Consider the following 10088-nt stretch of genomic DNA (forward strand, 5'->3'; position numbering starts at 1 on the left):
AAACACGAAGGCAGAATCATGACAAAAATACATTTAGAAAATGTATACTCAATGAATGATAATATCAACAGAAACAACAATATAAATAATTATTAATATCATCCACAATTAATAATGATAATATAAAAAGGAAAAAAATAAATAAATTAAAAAAGAAGAAAAAAAAGGATAAATTAAAAACTAAGAACAACCAGGGCATATGCAGTTTCAGTAATGAAGCACAAGCAAAAATTCAGTAGAGGGCAGAGCAGACCGCATACAGTGCCCTACATTGCTGATCAGAGTCAGTGTTAAACTGGGTAAGATGATCCAGAAATGGTTACCATATACTGTAAAATGTATCAAGGTTACCCATAATTCCATACCGCACTCTCTCCATGTGGAGTATTCCAGTGAGGTAAGTCAACCATGTCTTGAACTGAGGAACAGTATCTGATTTCCAGAGTCTTAGAATGATGCTCTTAGGCAATAATCATTCCATAAATAATAGTGCTTTGTACAGAGACATTATGGTATGACAAAGAAACAGAATATCCAAATAATGCAATCTCTGGATCTGGGTTAAAAAAAACCATACATGTCAGAGAACCACTTAAATAAGTTACACCAAAACACATAAAGTTTAGGGCATGTCCAAAAGAGATGGGTAAGAGAGCCCTCTGCAGATTTACACCCGTCACATGTAGGAGAAATGGTGGGGGAAATTCTATGTAATTTAGATTTTGAATAGTGCAATCTATGCATCACCTTAAATTGAATTAACTGATGCCTAGAGTTAATAGAACAAGAACAAACCCTGCTAAGGCTCTCCTCCCACACATCAGGTCCAATCTGTATACCCAATTCCTCCTCCCAAGCATTTTTTAAAGAATGTGTAGAATAACAAATTTCTTCAGATAGCAAAATCTGAAATCACATGTTTGGAATCAGGTGAGCCCAACAATAGTCTATAAATCCTATTTTCCTCTGGCAGAGATTCAAAATTAGGCACTGCATGGCGTACATAATTTCTAATCTGTAAATGTCGAAAAACAGTGTGTTGTGGGTAGAGAAAACTTCTCTTTTAATTGAGAAAAAGAAGCAAAATGTTTGTTAATATATAAATCCGCCAAGGTAACAATACCATTCAGCCTCCACATGTTGAATGTTGCATCTGGGAGAGAAGGGGGAAATGCGTGATTTCGATGTACTGGGGCGAAAATAGCAGTGTCAGGTAATCTGCATACCTTCTTAATTTGGTGCTATATTTTCAAAAAGTTTGAAACAATAAAATTATCCACCTTAACAGATGTATCCACCTTAACAGATGTATGGCAATACAGGAGTTGAAAAGAGAAGTGCTAGAAGCTAATTATTTTTAACGCCATTTTTTTCAATAGCAACCCAGAGGGGGGTGTCAATAGAAATTTCTGTTTTATAATCCCCCTGCCAATAAACAAGTGCCCTCGCATTCGCTGCCCAAAAAGACTTTGTCAAAAAAATAGGAATGTTTTTAAAGAGATACAATAATCTAGGCAGAGAGACCATTTTAAAAGTGTTTATACGGCCTATCATATAAAGAGGAAGAGTACTCCATTTGCCAATGTCTATCTTTAAATCCTCTTAAAAATAAACTTAAAAATTAATTTAGGGTTCTGGGGCATTTTTGGAGATTTTGGTAACACTTTATTTTGATGGTCCCTTTTGAACATGCTGTTGACTATACGTAACTTTGCAACTATATGTCAACTAACTTTCATTGGAGTATAAATAGACTGTCTGCTATCTGCAAACACTTTATTGTTATGGTCCTCCAACAGACACTCTACTGACTATAAGTAATTTTGCAACTACATGTCAACTTAATCTAACCCTAACCCTACCAGTCTATTAATACTTAACTAACACTCTAATGAGAGTTAGTAGACATGTAGGTGCAGCGTTACTTATAGTCAACAGAACGTGTTAAAGGGACCATCAAAATAAAGTGAAACCGAGATTGTTTCAGATATAAATTGGCAAAATGATACACCAGGAAGTAGAGAAGGATGAAAATGCCAACGTGCCATGTGGTTTAGTCTTATGGCCAAGATCAAGAACCACTGAAGTCAGAGAATGATCAGAAATTAAGATGTTGTGATAGTCTGAGGAGATCACGTTTGATATAAGTTGAGTCAAGTAAAAAATAATCTATTTTAGAAAAAGACTTAAAAAGGAATAGTCTCTACCTGTGGGCAGTATCAGTCTCCATATCAGCCAGATTCATAGAGGACATAAGGTTATTAAAAACTATGGAGGCAGAAGGTAACTGGCTTATTTGGGCTGACCTGTCCAAAACCTTCGTCCTTCGGATGAGACGTTAAACCGAGGTCCTGACTCTCTGTGGTCATTAAAAATCCCAGGATGTCCTCGAAAAAGAGTAGGGGTTTAACCCCGGCATCCTGGCCAAATTTGCCCCTTGGCCCCTGTCCATCATGGCCTCCTAATCATCCCCATATACTGATTGGCTTCATCACTGTCTCCTCTCCACCAGTAAGCTGGTGTGTGGTGGGCGTTCTGGCGCAGTATGGCTGCCGTCGCATCATCCAGGTGGATGCTGCACATTGGTGGTGGTTGAGGAGATTCCCCCCTTCCATGTAAAAGCGCTTTGAGTACCTAGAAAAGCGCTATATAAATGTAACAAATTATTAATTAACTATTATTATTAAAACATGTTCAAGCACACAGTTAAAATCACCACCTACAATAACATGTGAATCAGTAAAATCAGACAATAAATTTAATATTTTAGTAAAGAAAGTAGGGTCATCAAAGTTAGGTCCATATAAATTAAGAAGTGTAACATGAAATGAATAAATGTAACCAGTTACCAAAATATATCGACCGTTTGGATCACTCAAAGTGGAAACATGTCTAAAAGGAACTGTCGTATGGATTAAAATTGCAACTCCTCTTGCCTTGCTAGAGAACATGGACTGAAAGAAATGGCCAACCCAGCTGCATTTAAGCATCTTCTCTCTCATGGGCCTAATATGGGTCTCCTGTAAGTACATCACATCAGCAGACAGAGATTTCAAATGTGAAAATACTTTAGCTTGCTTGATCACATGACCCAGGCCACGCACGTTCCAGCTGGTAAAAGTGATGCCGCTGCCCTTTGAAGGTAAACTAGGATTCATACAAAAGTTGAAAATAAACAATGTACAAGCCTGGCACCCTTTCAAAACAATTAATGGTAAAAAAAAATAAAAAAACACAACTTGCGGAAAAACCCCTACCCCCGTCCCACTTTCCCAAACAAAGTGAGAACACGCATCTCAAAAACTCACTGAGGGGTTGCCGGACCATCGGAACAGCGAAACTACAGCTAGAAAGCCCTAGCTCCCTCTCCAATCACTTGAACAAGTTATGAACAAAGGAAACGGTCATATAAATGTCCCAGTCTGAGTAACGGTAGCTGTTGAATAAAAGTCACATACCAGAGCATGTTATGCCAGCATACATGTAGGCAATAAATGCTTTCCAAGACAGCATCTCGATGAAGGCCTCAGTCTCCTCGGGCGAGGAAAACACCTTGTCGGTGGTACCATGAGTGACGCGCAGTCTTGCCGGATAAATGAAGCCGCTTCTCACACCGGCTTCTCGGAGATGCTTCCTGACATCATTGAATGCCTGCCGCTGCTTCATTATTTCAGCTGGAATATCGGGAAAGATGTGTATCGGCCTGCCCTTGTAGCGCTGAGGAAACTGTTGACGAGCAAGTTGAAGTATTTTTTCCTTTATTTGAAAGTGATGAATCTGGGCTATCATCACACGCAGCCGCGTGTCTTCTCCAGAAAGTTGCCTCCCTAGACGATGAGCTCGATCCACTTCCAACGGCGCCGGTCATAATTGGCAGTATCCCTGGTGTCACACTCTCCAACCTTGCTGATAGTTGCAAGATTTTTCCTGAGATCACAACCACACCCCACTGGACCTTGTTTGGGGAGTGAACCATTTCCTGGCTGCTTTCACCTGTTAATGGAGACCTTAAGTATTTTTGTTAGTGACAACATGTATTAACTCATCTGCTTGTCTGGCCGGTTGTCCTCTTTTGATGAGACCTGTGAAATTTCAGGTTAAACAGTAACAAGATAATATTTGTATACATTTGGAACAGAATCAGTTCTGTTCGATGGGATCCATCATGACATCCCTGCAAAAGGAAAAAGTTAATTATGGGGTGGACAGGGCAAGCTTGCTTGCTCTCTGCCTTCCCAAAGTTATGCGCTGCGCAGGTGTGGCACTGTTTCTTTCTGCCACAACAATAACCCAGCTCAGGATAGTTAGCCAAAATCATCCATGGCCGTTATTTTATTGGGCATATTTTACCCTGTGGGCCCACTTAATAAATTTAGATACAGCTGTTTTGATTGACATAATTTATTTGTCTCGGTGTGTCACAGAACACCATCTTTCACACACTTACTTTCACACACTTTCACACCCACCTCTGACCAGAGAAAGAATCATACCTTTTTGTCTGCCTTAGCAGTTTATGAACTGAATGGGTAACATATACAGTGGGGAGAACAAGTATTTGATACAATGCCGATTTTGCAGGTTTTCCCACTTACAAAGCATGTAGAAGTCTGTAATTTTTATCATAGGTACTCTTCAACTGTGAGTGACGGAATCTAAAACAAAAATCCAGAAAATCACATTGTATGATTTTTAAGTAATTAATTTGCATTTTATTGCATGACATATGTATTTGATACATCAGAAAAGCAGAACTTAATATTTGGTAGAGAAACCTTTGTTTGCAAGTACAGAGATCATACGTGTCCTGTAGTTCTTGACCAGGTTTGCACACACTGCAGCAGGGATTTTGGCCCACTCCTCCATACAGACCTTCTCCAGATCCTTCAGGTTTCGGGGCTGTCGCTGGGCAATACAGACTTTCAGCTCCCTCCAAAGATTTTCTATTGGTTTCAGGTCTGGAGACTGGCTAGGCCACTCCAGGACCTTGAGATGCTTCTTATGGAGCCACTCCTTAGTTGCCCTGGCTGTGTGTTTCGGTTCATTGTCATGCTGGAAGACCCAGCCACGACCCATCTTCAATGCTCTTACTGAGGGAAGGAGGTTGTTGGCCAAGATCTTGCGATACATGGCCCCATCCATCCTCCCCTCAATACGGTGCAGTCCTCCTGTCCCCTTTGCAGGAAAGCATCCCCAAAGAATGATGTTTCCACCTCCATGCTTCACGGTTGGGATGGTGTTCTTGGGGTTGTACTCATCCTTCTTCTTCCTCCAAACACGGTGAATGGAGTTTAGACCAAAAAGCTCTATTTTTGTCTCATCAGACCACATGACCTTCTCCCATTCCTCCTCTGGATCATCCAGATGGTCATTGGCAAACTTCAGACGGGCCTGGACATGCGCTGGCTTGAGCAGGGGGACCTTGTGTGCGCTGTAGGATTTTAATCCATGATGGCGTAGTGTGTTACTAATGGTTTTCTTTGAGACTGTGGTCCCAGCTCTTTTCGGGTCATTGACCAGGTCCTGCCGTGTAGTTCTGGGCTGATCCCTCACCTTCCTCATGATCATTGATGCCCCACGAGGTGAGATCTTGCATGGTGCCCCAGACCGAGGGAGATTGACCGTCATTTTGAACTTCTTCCATTTTCTAATAATTGCGCCAACAGTTGTTGCCTTCTCACCAAGCTGCTTGCCTATTGTCCTGTAGCCCATCCCAGCCTTGTGCAGGTCTACAATTTTATCCCTAGTGTCCTTACACAGCTCTCTGGTCTTGGCCATTGTGGAGAGGTTGGAGTCTGTTTGATTGAGTGTGTGGACAGGTGTCTTTTATACAGGTAACAAGTTCAAACAGGTGCAGTTAATACAGGTAATGAGTAAAGAACAGGAGGGCTTCTTAAAGAAAAACTAACAGGTCTGTGAGAGCCAGAATTCTTACTGGTTGGTAGGTGATCAAATACTTATGTCATGCAATAAAACACAAATTAATTATTTAAAAATCATACAATGTGATTTTTTGGATTTTTGTTTTAGATTCCATCTCTCACAGTTGAAGTGTACCTATGATAAAAATTACAGACCTCTACATGCTTTGTAAGTGGGAAAACCTGCAAAATCGGCAGTGTATCAAATACTTGTTCTCCCCACTGTATATTATTAGGGGTGGAATACCACCAAATCTGAATGGTAACTTTGCCGACGACAAAAGCTACTGAACGTAGACACACTGTGCCATTCCCCTTGCGACAGTGTCTAAACGTTAGGATATCAATTTTCAATTGTCTGATGCAGTCGCCATGTGTTTGAGTTTAACACAGTGAACGTAAACCTAACTTTTCAAAATCAAATAGATTAAACACTTTAAAATAATAATTGTATTTACAGTTGCAGTTGAGAGAGCCAGTTTTAATTTTTCAAATGCAATTTGTCATTCATTGCACAATTTCAATTTTCAAACTTTTTGTTGTTGCTCATAAGCTATTTAAAAGAAGATTTGGAGATCTTCACACAATCTTGGATCCATGGACAACAAGAAAAAAAATATTTCCATCTCGTACCCCTGATGATGACAGGATGTGATTTCAAAAGTTTAGAATCAGATTCATTGTTTTTATTGAATCCGCAAAATTACCTTTTAATGAAATGGAGTGACCAATATTGTTGCTTTTCTAGCCATAATGTATTTTCTATTCTCAATAAATACATGCTGTTGGTTAATGTCATAACCCTCACTGCCAAATCCAGCCCCAGTTTTAACTGATTGGTGCCCATTTCTGCTATTGAACTTCCTGCAGTAGGGCTGGACTGGTACCTATTGAAAGCAGATTCAGAGTGTTAGTTTAACAGAGAATATGAAGCATTGCTGTTAAACAAGTGAATAATCCAAAAATAATCAAGTTAATAATAACTAAATTTGAAACGGTCTCTGCAGTGATCATTGAAAATGCAGCACCTGGCTCACAAGGGAGGGGGTGGAAGTCTTTCTGTGTGGATTGTCATTCTGTTGAATTTGTTGGGCTGATACATTGGATTGTCAGGCTGTGATGGAACTCAAAGGCCTGGTGTTCTGGTATATGGGCTCCGTTGTTTCTTTCCTTGGTCTGGCTTAACAAAATTGCATAATGTATGGCAAAATTGTCCTTAGGAAAAGTCTCAAGTGAAATTTTCACCTTTTCTTGCACTGTCTCTTTATGGCTGACCCCTCAGAAGTGTCAACTTCCTCTTTCAGGAGGGGAGCTGAAGGCCCACTTCCTCTTTTGTTTTTCTGCAGTCATCCCTTTGACTTCAGTCTTTTAGCTCCCACTTGTCAAGGCAGCTGTCTGAAATTTTGAACACTCAGAGAACCGCAAAAATTAATCTAATTAAATCTAATTAAACCTACAGCTTAATTCCAAAAGTCTCATCTGGTTAACAAACACAACAGCAGTTCCTCATTTTATTAAAAAGCTTAGTAATTTTTAATGTGGGACAAAAAAACAACAACAAGCATTCTTCTTTGCAAAAACGCAGCGGAAAAAAAAGCAAGAAAACTACTCTAATTAGAATATAGTGTATAATGTAAACGTAAAATTCTTTGTTTCTTTTTTTACAAGAAACCAAAATAAAATTACTGTAAGATGTCTGTTATGTGCCTGTTCAAATCACAATTTATATTTAAACTGGTCACCCAATCTCATTCTCATTCAATGCACAATGCACAATAATTATCCAATGTAACTGTAACAGAATCTTTTTTGTGTTGTGATTATGTAACATCATTACAAGTCTTCCGTTATTCACCTTCTGCAATGCTCCAACCAGTCAAGCTCAGCTTAGGTCTTTTTCCAGAACCACATTCTCTCTAAGCCTGAAGACTCCTCTTCCCTAGGAACTGCTGGCACTTGGCCAGAGAAAGGTGGCCGTGGAGCTGCTGGCAGTACAACTCACTCAGCTCACTCCACTACAAATTGCATTAATAGAGGAGCCAGACATAAATATGCATTCAATACTTTGACATACACTTGCCATGCACAGCCTTTGCAATTTGTAACTCTGCTACAGTCTACTCTATAAAAAGTACTGTGGTACAGTGATGGTATAGTATGGTACTATGGTATTATAATAAATACCGTGGTACTAAATGATTACCACATTTTGTAATCATTTATCTGCTTGGTACTCCAATGTATTCTCTCTTTTATACTCAAAAGTTTGAAAAATCAACTATTCTATTTAAAATTGTGTTTTGACAATGCAAAATTCTAGTAAAAGAGATTCATCTGAAAGGTAAATGTATTCTATGACTTACATACAGACACATGTATATCTACATTGATGGTATGTCATAATAGCAACACTGTAAATTCAAATTGAATGATTGCACTCTAATAGCCTATATGTTTAAAGTCCCCCTGTGGTGAAAATCAAGCTTTTAATGTTGTTTATATGTCTATGTGGCATTTTTAATATGCTTTAAGACAAACCATGTGCAAATTCATAAGTCAACACCATTGCTAAGTATTTTCTTAAAACTGCAGTAAACCAAAAACCGTCTCAAAAACGCGTTTTGAAATCGCTGGTGTTTCTGACATCACAAACTACCTTTTTTTTTTACCTAAGCAATATAATTTAATTTTTTAATTTCACAAATGTTAATATTTAGATGTGGGGGAAAAAAAAGAAGAGCACAGCAATTAATTAAATTTATTGAGATGAGATTTTGTGCTATCTTCTGTATGTAAAAATCTACTGTAAAAATTAAGGTTGAGGTCATCTTACCCTATATGTCAAAGAAAAATATTATATTGATAAACAGTTCCTTCAGTGTGTACTGTATCACCTTGCTGGTTGAGTCAATGTTCTCACTGCTATCACTTTGCTCCTCTTGTCCTTTTTCTGTTTGGTCCATCTTTGGTCAAAATGTTGTCTCTGCAGCACACAATCCCATATATAAAATATATAGTAAAATAATAATAATAAAAAAAATTCTTCCAAAGATCTTAAATGCTTTAATGAGGGTCAACTGTTTCTGTAAACTGTGGCACATAACCACTTCATCCTTTTCATCTTTAATCTCTTTTGGATCTCTTTAATCTCTAATGGACACTCCTTTTTTGTCTGTGGTTTGTCTCTTTATCTCTATCCAGAGATACACAATCAGGCAAAGTTTCCCTTGATTCGGCTCCACTGATGCCCTGTCCAGCGGATCGTAACTGTATCAGAGCTCCTTTGTGGTATCTGATTTGCAGCCAGGCTGCCTCATCGTCCATGTGTGTTTCCAGAGCACCAATTGTCTTCCTAAGAGCTTCTACTCTGTGTCTGTGAGTTGCCAAAGCGTTTTGGGCCCAGCTCACATCAGCTGCACTCACAGACCTGCCAGCTTCACTCAGTGTGCCTGAGCTCTTAGTCTGGTCCACCTGCTCAGCCCTGCTGGTTCAAAGATGGCAGATGTGTAATGAAAGTATGATCAGGATGATTACAGCGGAGAAAGAGCTATGCTAACATGCATAAATCACACATTAAAACAATTGCATAACAGTGTTGTTATGGTTAACTAAAACTATCTAAAATTGCTTTCAATAAAATAAAATAAAATGAAATATAACTGAAATAAAATAAGTGTAAGCTGAAGTATACTAAAATTACTAAAACTGAAATTAAAATAAATTAAAGACAAATAGAAATATATCAAACAAATAAAAATGAAGAAAAAAAGCACATAACAAAATTCCTAAAACTTAAGCTAAAATAAAAATACTAAAATTACACTGTTGCATAAATCCAGTATATGGCCATGTGACCTCCAGAGCTGAACAATTGACTGTCTATAACAAAAATATGTTAAAAAAAAAAAAAAACTGTTTTCAACACTAATAATAATAACAAATGTTTCGAAATGCTTTGCCATCACGTGAGTAAAATAAATGACATTTAAAACAGTTCTTTCAAATTGTAATGATATTTCTATGGATTTACAAATCCTTGGGAGCTTTTAGGATAATGTAAGTACACAACTGCATGAAATATATCACACTGTGAAAGTGGTTTTTGAATATTTTATTACAAAAATCTTACATATTGTACCTTTAAGGAACTGAATTGGAATTAAAAAG

The sequence above is a fragment of the Abramis brama genome (assembly GCF_963993115.1).
Source record: "Abramis brama genome assembly, chromosome: 5".
NCBI classification, from domain to species: Eukaryota; Metazoa; Chordata; class Actinopteri; order Cypriniformes; family Leuciscidae; genus Abramis; species Abramis brama.